Here is a 9883-nt window from a genome sequence, read left to right as displayed (position 1 = left end):
GATGTTTCGGTTCTTTCAACATCAGACACCCTTGTTCAGGCGACCCAGCCAGAGTTCATCAGACCCCAGCTTGTGTCCCAGCAGCATTCAACCACGGATCTGCCCTCTTGATCCAAAGCCACCTTGTGGCTTTCTCTACAGCTTCAGTAGCTGTGGAGTATCTGATGGCCTTCCTCTTTGCCCAGTAGCGTAAATGCTTTGCAGAGTGAACGCCCTGCAAATCCTCGGGCAGCATGCACCTCCACAGGTTCACAGTGAGTTTGCCAGCCCTGCCTTCTGCACTCTTCCACAAGCTCCTGGTGTTTTCCTCCCATTCGCCTCGTCCACACGCTCCTCCAAGGGCACAGCATGATCAATTGCTTGGTGGACTCTGAGACAATGATCATGTCTGGACAAAGCAGTGTTGTTGTTATCTGGGCTTGGAACTTCAGCTGTTTGCCCAGGTCAACTTCTAGTTGCCAGTAGGTGGCAGTGGCAAGGAGGCTGGACTCTGCTCTGGGTTGTTGGTGGGGCTTCTCTCTGGCTCTGAGGAACACGATAGTCTTTGGCTTGTGGTGGCCCTTGCTGGTGCTGATGGCTGTGGCTACACTCTCAGCTACTGCCTTGAGCACTTGATCATGTTGCCAGCGATAGTGCCTGTCTCCAAGGGCTTTTGGACAGCTGCTAAGGAGGTGTTCCAGGGATCCTCTTCCCAGACAATGAGGGCAGGAAGGTGTCTCACTTTTGCCCCAGATGTGAAGGTTTGCTGGGCTTGGTAGGACGTCGTAGACAGCTTGGACGAAGAATCTGATGCGATGGAAGTCTGCTTGCCAGATGTTGGACCAGGTGATCTTTCTTTGCAGTACATTTTCCCATCTGATCCATGCTCCTTGCTGTCCCATCCCCACCATCCTGCTGGCTCCTACCTCCTCCACGCCTGCCCTCACTTCCTCCTGGACAAGATGTTGCCGCTCTTTGCCTTGGATGTTGTTGACCGTGGTCGCCGGGAAGTAGCCTATGCCTGCACGCCCTGTAACTATGGACCCCACCAATGTCTTCTGCCTCAGCCGTGTCTCAGCCACTTCCAGGGATTTGCCTGCGCTCCATTTCATGCCTGTTCGGACCTGGATGCCGGCAGATGCCACTTTTGGATCCCTGAATTCTCTGTACTGGAGAGCTTCCCATGTTCGTGTCACCATGAATTCTTCAGCAAGGCCACTGATCGGGAGCTGCAAGATGTTACTGGTGCCATACAGAGCAGCACGGCTCAGACTTAGCCACCTTCGCAAGTAGCTGTTGATTTTTCTCTCCAGGGCCTGGACTGTTGTCATGGGCACTGCGTACAGTAGCAGAGGCCACAGGATCCAGGGTAGTATGGAATGTTGGTAAATCCAGGCCTTGAACCTCCCCGGCAGGCCTGTTTGGTCCACCTTGGTTAGCCAGGCCTTGAGGTCTTTGCTGGTTTTCCAAATGGAACCAGCGTCTTTTGAGCTGCAGTCAAAGATCTTCCCGAGGATCATGACTGGCTGCTCTGTAATGGAAGGGATGGTGGCTCCAGCCAGTGAGAACCGGAACTTGTCCACTACTTTCCCCCTCTTCAGCACTAGAGACATTGATTTTGTTGGTTTGAAGCTCATCCTTGCCCAGGTGATGAGCTTCAATAGGCCTTGGAGTGAGGAGAAAACTACAACAGACTCAGATGAAGATCACATCAGCACAGACTCAGCTAATGTGATAAATACATCACCATCAAAGACCACAAAAGAGAGAGAGAGAGAGGGAGAGACTAAAAACCTATGATTACAACTAGATCACACATAAACATGAAGTTAGTCCAAGCTATTTCATTAAACGGCATTAGCAATGTTAAATTGTTTCGGTTGCTATTGCTGATTTCTAACTGACTGTTAGCCTCTCCATCACTGACATTAGCATGCAGGCTAGCATAGCGTTTTGAGCTTGGTGTTCAACTCTCTGGCGACATGTTTTTAGCCTTTAGCTTTTTAAACAGCACACTATTTTACATGGCCACACTGAGCGCTCACACTTTTTATCGCTAATACCACTACAGGTCATCCTGTCCTTTCTCGATTAGCGTTACAGTTTCTGTGAGCCATATCGGTAACAGGCTAACAATAACCTATGCACTGGCACTGCATGAAAAGAGGTGTATCCGGACTGGAATACTCCTGTATATTCCCGGATACTCCACAGATAATCAGCTGTATCCGGCAGTTTGCAGCTCTGTTACGCGGCATGGAATTCCCCTGAATATGTACCGTATTTGGGGGTCTGCCTAGAGCCCTTAGTTGCCATGGTGAATAATCCCTTGGGGGTGCTTGCAAGGGAACATTTGCACTTCACACCTTGGGCCACCAGGTATCCTGCAATTGGTCAAAAGTCTTTCTTTGGATTGGTGGAGCAATGTCTTGCCCCTCTAAAACCCTTCCCCATTGGTCCATTGTGGGTCCCCAGACATGAATTCATATGGTTTATATTATTATTATTATTATTACTATTATTATTAGTATTATTATTATTGGTAGTGGTGTTGTTTTATGTTCATAGGTAGATTGTATAGATAGTCTGGAAAACAAAAATGAATTACACAAATTTTATTATAAATAAAGAAAATACAGTATAATATAGATTATAAGGCATATAAATTGACAATTTTATATGTATATATATATATATATATATATATCAATGTACAATATATAACAGAATAGAATACATTAGAACAGAATATACTGTAATATCATAGTATATAATACAAATGCTTTTTGGGAGCATAAATGAAACTCTAAATGTTGAGCATTCCCAAGAACAACCCAGCTTCCGTGGTCTCTATTCTGTAGCACCCCACACAGTGCAGACAACTCTGTGCTAGGCGGGATGACCCACGCTGGCCTTCCATCCAAGATGGTGGCATCCTCTTCAGAAATTATATCTACTGATGCGGACCTCCATATGGCAGCCTCTTCCTCAGTTTAAAGAACACTAGCTCTGGCCTTGAGCAGATGCAAAACACAGTGTAAACAGAAATTAGATCACTGAAAATAGCAAATGAAGAAAAAGTCTAAGAACTACTGGGGAAATGATGTTTTGACTTACTCTTCTCCTCCTTTGCCTCATTCAAGTGGCGATCCTGCCCCCCTCTTTGTTCTCTGGATTCACCCAGTAACTCTTTCGAATAGTCTCAATAGGTCTTGCAGGATGCTAGAGAGAAAAAAAAGCGGAGAAGAAAGGAAGATTGATCAAAAGTTTGTTTAGAATTCCAAGCACTGCTATGAAACAATCGTGACGATATAGTCTACCAAAAAACACGTTGTCTTACCTTGTCCGTGGATCATATCTGTGCGTGTTGTTTTCAGCATTATGCATTCTCCGCACAGCTTCCTTTTGAAGCAAAATTAATACAAGAGTTACATTCAGCCACATTAAGGGATAAAGCAGATAAAGAGATGTGAACGTATCAGAATGTGCGGCAGTCAAGGACAAAAGCCAGAAGGCTACAGAAATAAACTTACCGAAACAGAGTTATTCCCCGCTCGTCTTCTTTTCTCGGGCAGACTCCTCTTGCGCCTCTTTGATGGGACTCCATCCTGTCCAACCGCCGAATAACATTCTCCATGAACGTTTACTGCTGTTCAGACATCTTCTTAAAAATGCATTTAACGGGGACACCAGTTGTTTGTTTTCGTTCGGACTCGGCCTTGGAAAAATTGGATATTCCCGGCGCACGAGTAGCCTCTCCACTCCGCTGTCCGTTCGAAAACTCAAGCGTTCTTTTGCAAGCCATCTTCAAAATGCACACTATGGACAGAATACGGAGTACAACTTCTGTAATCCTTCAGTGACTCGCTTCTCCTTACCTTACTACAGGTAACCCCTTGCCCAAAGCAAATTTCGCGCTGCAGTTGCACACAATGCTATTGGTTACTGTCACCCTACGCCATGCACGCACAGAAAACTGATTGGACAGGACTCAACCTTAGATTCTAAGTGGGTGGTTTGAAAACGGGGCGCGTCCTCGTACTGAGGAGAAACATTCCGAACAAGCAAGCGAGAATCAACAACAAAAACTCCTATGCCCTGTAAATTTTTTTTTTTTAAAAGTCCTGTATCCTTTGTCCCGCATCCCTCATACTGAGATAATGTCCCGCATTTTCGCTGGTCGTTTGGTTTTTAACTGTCAGAAATAAAAAATATATGGATCCATTATTTTACCCGCCCGCACATGAGCCACTTATGCCGCTGCGGCATAGTTTCTAATCTATTTATTAGCGCTATGTCAAAATCAGTAAAAATGCAACATAGTCAAGTTTTTTAAAAGCCTTGCTTTCACCAAATGGCTGAGAGGAGAGCATTGAGGGCGGTCATCAAGAGCCTGTGGCGGCCGTCAATCAAACTGTGCTGCTGTGGGGCCGACGAATTTCTTTGCAACGTCACAAAAACCAAACTTAGTAAAACTTAACAGATATGAACGTAAACGCCGTCAGCCGACATCATGGTCAAAAAGAAAGGAAAAAGGTCTTTTATCCCTTCTGACCATGCTACTCATCCAATAGAGATTTTGGCTTGATATAAAGATTTGCATTGAAATTGTTTTATTTTATGTAATATTTTATTTTGAGCCTTATTTATTCTTATAGTTGGATTTGGTCAGGGGTTTAACTTGAAAGACTTGAGCTGTATGATGCCTGCTGCTTTGCTTAAGTACAGTTGCCTTTGATGGGCCTGTAATGGCCAATGCATGTTGGATGTCTATCAATACAAGTGTATACAAGTGTTTCTTATTCAGTTAGACTGACATTATATCTAAGTTTTATGTTCTTATCTCTCAGTATTGGTAACATGTCCCACATTGTCCCACACAAACTTACTACTTGTCCCCCATTTGGTCTGTTTGCATCTGGTCACCCTGTACCTTTGACCCCAAGTAAAGGACAGTTGCATAACCATCAAATATGTAATTAATGAACCTCTCATTTAGACTTTTTTTAAATGATGTTTTCAGTGTGTTTTTGTATGCTCCATTTGAAGTGTCCATTGTAATTTAGCTGCACGACAGAACAATAATATTAAAGGCTACATGGGCCTACCACTGTTGTATTATACAACATGCAACACCTGACAAGTCATATAGGCTAACTGATAGAAAGTTACAGCGAGGAAGCTGGGCAGGCTTCTATACTCAGTCCCACCTAGACCACTGACTGTTATTAGCATTTGAAAGGCCAAGCCATCAGCTAACAACTGTGGTCACGCAGATGCCCGAAAACTAACAGCTGTATTCGGAAATTTGTGGGAGTTTTCAGGTCCGCATGCGAATACCTCCGGAAAACAGCAGGTTTAGCAGAAGTTTACTTTGTCTGGATATTTCCGAATACACCACTTTTCACGCAGTGTGGCACTTATAAGTTCTCTGAGAAAAAAAAAACCTGATTGATGCTTCATTAGTTTTTTCACCATCAGTGAGTTTTATGGAGACACCATTGTGATGTACTGTATGGTATGAATGGTTCTGTTCATGATGTACTGTATGGTGTAGTGGTTTGGTTCTGATGGTGTTCTGTATGGTGTGGCTGTCTGGTTCTGTTCATGCTGTACTGTATGGTGTAGTGGTTTGGTTCTGTTTGTGCTGTACTGTATGGTGTAGTGGTTTGGTTCTGATGCTGTACTGTATGGTGTAGTGGTTTGGTTCTGATTGTGCTGTACTGTATGGTGTAGTGCTTTGGTTCTGTTCGTGCTGTACTGTATGGTGTGGCTGTGTGGTTCTGTGTGGTTCTGTAGAGTTGGTTTTTATTAAGTCATGCAGTGATAAGAGAAATGAAGTTAAACCAACCAATAATGTTCAGCGTCACTTCAAATTTGTGTGCACCAGCGATGTCACATGCCCACTGCCCTTGGTCACTGGAGGTCACAGAGGTCAGGGTCATCTCAGCACCATCGGTCGTTTCATGATCTGGACCCACCCATTTCACCTGCGCTTTGGAATCGCCCCCAACCTCACAGCGGAGCTGTACAGAACTGGACCTGAGCACCGTGGAGGAGGGGCTTATGGAGACTGCGAGACGGAGAGAGAAAGAAAGAGAAAGAAAGAGAGAAAGAAAGAAAGAAAGAAAGAGAGAAAGAAAGAGAGAAAGTACGAATGACCATTCTCACCTTACATAACTTTCTGGGGGTTTTGTTGAGTTTGAGTCTCTACATGAAATCCCTTCTCCAAACTTCTCTCTCTCTTTCCTCTTTCACTTCATCCCTCCCTCCTTATCAGACCACCCTGCCTGTCTCTCTCTCTCCATCTCCCCGTCTCTCTCTCTCTCTCTCTCTCTCTCTCTTCATCTCCCCGTCTCTCTCTGTGATTCTCTTTCTCTGTTTATTCACCTTCCTGTGCCATTGATAACACTGCAATGCAATAATAACAACAACAACAACAACAACAACAATAATAATAATAATAAAATTGTATTAAAAAAACAAACAAATCGCTCTTACCAGACACTATGTGGAGAGTATGTTCATCTTTCTTTGTTCTTCCGGGCACACATCTGTAGACTCCAGAGTCAGCCATCTGCACGCTGTTGATCCGTAGGGAACTCCCATAACTCCTAGCTCTCTTGGCCACCTCATTTTTCCCTTGAAACCATTACAGAACACACACACACACACACACATATCACCATTCATCGGTCCTGATACTAAAACTACCAGACCAGATGTGTCGGACTAGTTTTATCATAAATCTTTAAATAAGTATTGTAAATACTTAAATATTGTTGTTATTCACACTGCATTCGACGGAGAGAAAAAAACAACATGATTGAAAAGCTATGATGTCCATGAGGAAGTGTTTATTGACTGAACAGGTTGCAGATGGTCAATGATCTGGGACTTGTATACCTTTACGAGTTTGTCCTGACCTTCCATTGACACTGAGAATTAGCTGATTGTTCAGTCTCCACTCATAATCACTGTTTGGAGGCAAGTCTACACAAGGTAAGGTAACTGTCTCGCCTGCCCTGTTGTAGAACACATCACCACTTACGGCCACCAAACTCCACCCTGTCAGAGAGAGGGAGGTAGAGGCAGAAAGAAAGGCAGAGAGAGAGAAAGAAAGAAAGAAAGAAAGATGACTTATAACTGTTAGTTTGTTTGTTTGTTTGTTCACCTCTTTGTGAATTTATTGTATTCTTTGTTTTTTCACTCACCAAATGTTATCCAAAAGCAGACCGTTACTTCTAGCATTTTCTAAAAGAGAGAAAAAAGGGTGATAAATTGCACAGTAGACAAACAAAGGACATCACACATTGCAAATAATACACACCGGATGCAACGAGCTACACACACTTCATATTAAACACACACAACACAACATCCCACACACTTCATATTAAACACACACAACACAACATCTCACACACTTCATATTAAACACACATAACAAAACATCTCACACACTTCATATTAAACACACACAACACAACATCCCACACACTTCATATTAAACACACACAACACAACATCTCACACACTTCATATTAAACACACACAACACAACATCTCACACACTTCATATTAAACACACACAACACAACATCCCACACACTTCATATTAAACACACACAACACAACATCTCACACACTTCATATTAAACACACACAACACAACATCCCACACACTTCATATTAAACACACACAACACAACATCCCAAACACTTCATATTAAACACACACAACACAACATCCCACACACTTCATATTAAACACACACAATACAACATCTCACACACTTCATATTAAACACACACAACACAACATCTCACACACTTCATATTAAACACATATAATACAACATCCCACACACTTCATATTAAACACACACAATACAACATCCCACACACTTCATATTAAACACACACAATACAACATCCCACACACTTCATATTAAACACACACAACACAACATCTCACACACTTCATATTAAACACATATAATACAACATCCCACACACTTCATATTAAACACACACAATACAACATCCCGCACACTCCATATTAAACACACACAACACAACATCTCACACACTTCATATTAAACACACACAACACAGCATCTCACACACTTCATATTAAACACACACAACACAGCATCTCACACACTTCATATTAAACACACACAACACAACATCCCACACACTTCAACAGAACAGATCAGAACGCAGTGTAGGACAATAAAGAATAATTAAATTAAAGATAAACGTTAAAAATAAATTAATCGTCAATGGTAGAGCACGACTTAACGTGAGATGGGAGACTATTCCAGAGCCTAGGGGCAGCAACAGAAAACGCACACGCAATACACACACAACACAACATCCCGCAACTCAAATAAGGATCAAACGCTAGGAAGGCACTTAAAGGCACAAATAAAGGAGAGAGAGATGAATAAAACGTCCGCTCCAGTGAAGAAAGAGAAGCTGCGTGTTGTTAAAATGTCTTGTTTGTGGCGATAATGTTACGGTGTGTGTTACATTACTCCGATTCATACGACACAAAGTCTTAAAATCTCTGTGGTTTGTGACCAAGGCAGCAACATCCGCTGATGCATCTCTCTCTCTCTTTCTACACACAAACCGTCACGGGGATACACGCACTTTTGAACTCATGTTTTTGTTTTTGAATCTATGTTAAAAAAAAAACAGCGACACATAGCCTAAACCTACTGCATAAATGTTACATTTCCAAATGTTACATTTGCCAAACGTGCCCAAAAAAATATGTTCACGATTTAATCCATGAAGATGTTGAACTTGTTTGTCATTCAAATTTTTAGGTTTTATGCAGACGGCAAGTTCAACAGTAATCAAATATTAACAGAAAATTTATGTACAGAATGGCATTTCCAACAGTTCACAATGTGCTCACAAACACACACACACACACACACACGTATGCGCGCGCGGATTCCAATGGTCAATTATCAAGGATTTCAGAGAATCAGCTGTATTTTGCGATGATACAATTGAGGCTTCAAACAGTAATGTAGAATCAGAAACAATATATATACTACTACAGAAAAACAATTAGGCCTACCAGTATGCAATTACGGGCGTTTAAACATTATGCTTAGAAATGCTAAGTGTAGAGGCTTTCAAATATAATTTTTGAATAAATAATCTAGTCTTCATTAAAATTATAAAATGACCAGAATGATATACATAAACATAGTGAATAATCTGTTAAATAACTTCAAACATAAGTATCTTATAAGATATGGGACGTTTTTTAAACGAGTTTAGTGCTCTTCAGATTATAATAATAATAATAGTGAAGGGGCCAAGCACCACAGGACCACCAGGTAGACAACCAATCAGAACTCTCTCTGAAGCACAGGAAGATGAAGTGACCAATGCTGGTGGAATTAGATGTCAGTTTCCTCTTAGGCTGGAATGGACAGGCACAGTTCACAAAGTCCAAGGCCTTTCGGCAGATACAGCTGTAGTTTCACTTGAGAAAACATTTACAGCAGGACGAGTCTGTGCTGCATTGAGTTGAGTAAGAAGCCTTGGCCGACTAATTAAGGATTTCAGAGAGTCAGCTGTATTTTGCAATGATACAATTGAGGCTTCTATGAAAACTATGCCTAAATTTGTTTTGGAGATGGACAGTTTCAAAAAGCCTACCACTAAATTGACTATAGCGCTTCATAACATCCAAAGACTGAAAGCTCATTTTCTGGATCTTCAAGCACATAACAAAACCGATGAGTGCTGACTGTATTTGTTTAACAGAAACATGGTTAAGTTTTGACCACGTACGAAATCCACCACAATTTCTAGGCTTTTTGTTTAACTGCCATGCCATAAACATTGGCTAAACTGCATCTCATTCATTACC

At 42.1% G+C, this 9883-nt stretch overlaps 1 pseudogene; it reads right to left on the bottom strand.

The window, feature by feature from the left end:
- Positions 1–21: 21 nt before the first annotated feature.
- On the bottom strand, positions 22–2096 carry LOC115821803 (uncharacterized; annotated as a pseudogene).
- Positions 2097–9883: the final 7787 nt, after the last annotated feature.

The sequence above is a fragment of the Chanos chanos genome, chromosome 9 (genome assembly GCF_902362185.1).
Source record: "Chanos chanos chromosome 9, fChaCha1.1, whole genome shotgun sequence".
Classification (NCBI taxonomy): Eukaryota; Metazoa; Chordata; class Actinopteri; order Gonorynchiformes; family Chanidae; genus Chanos; species Chanos chanos.
This window is presented reverse-complemented; position numbering and strand designations above follow the sequence as displayed.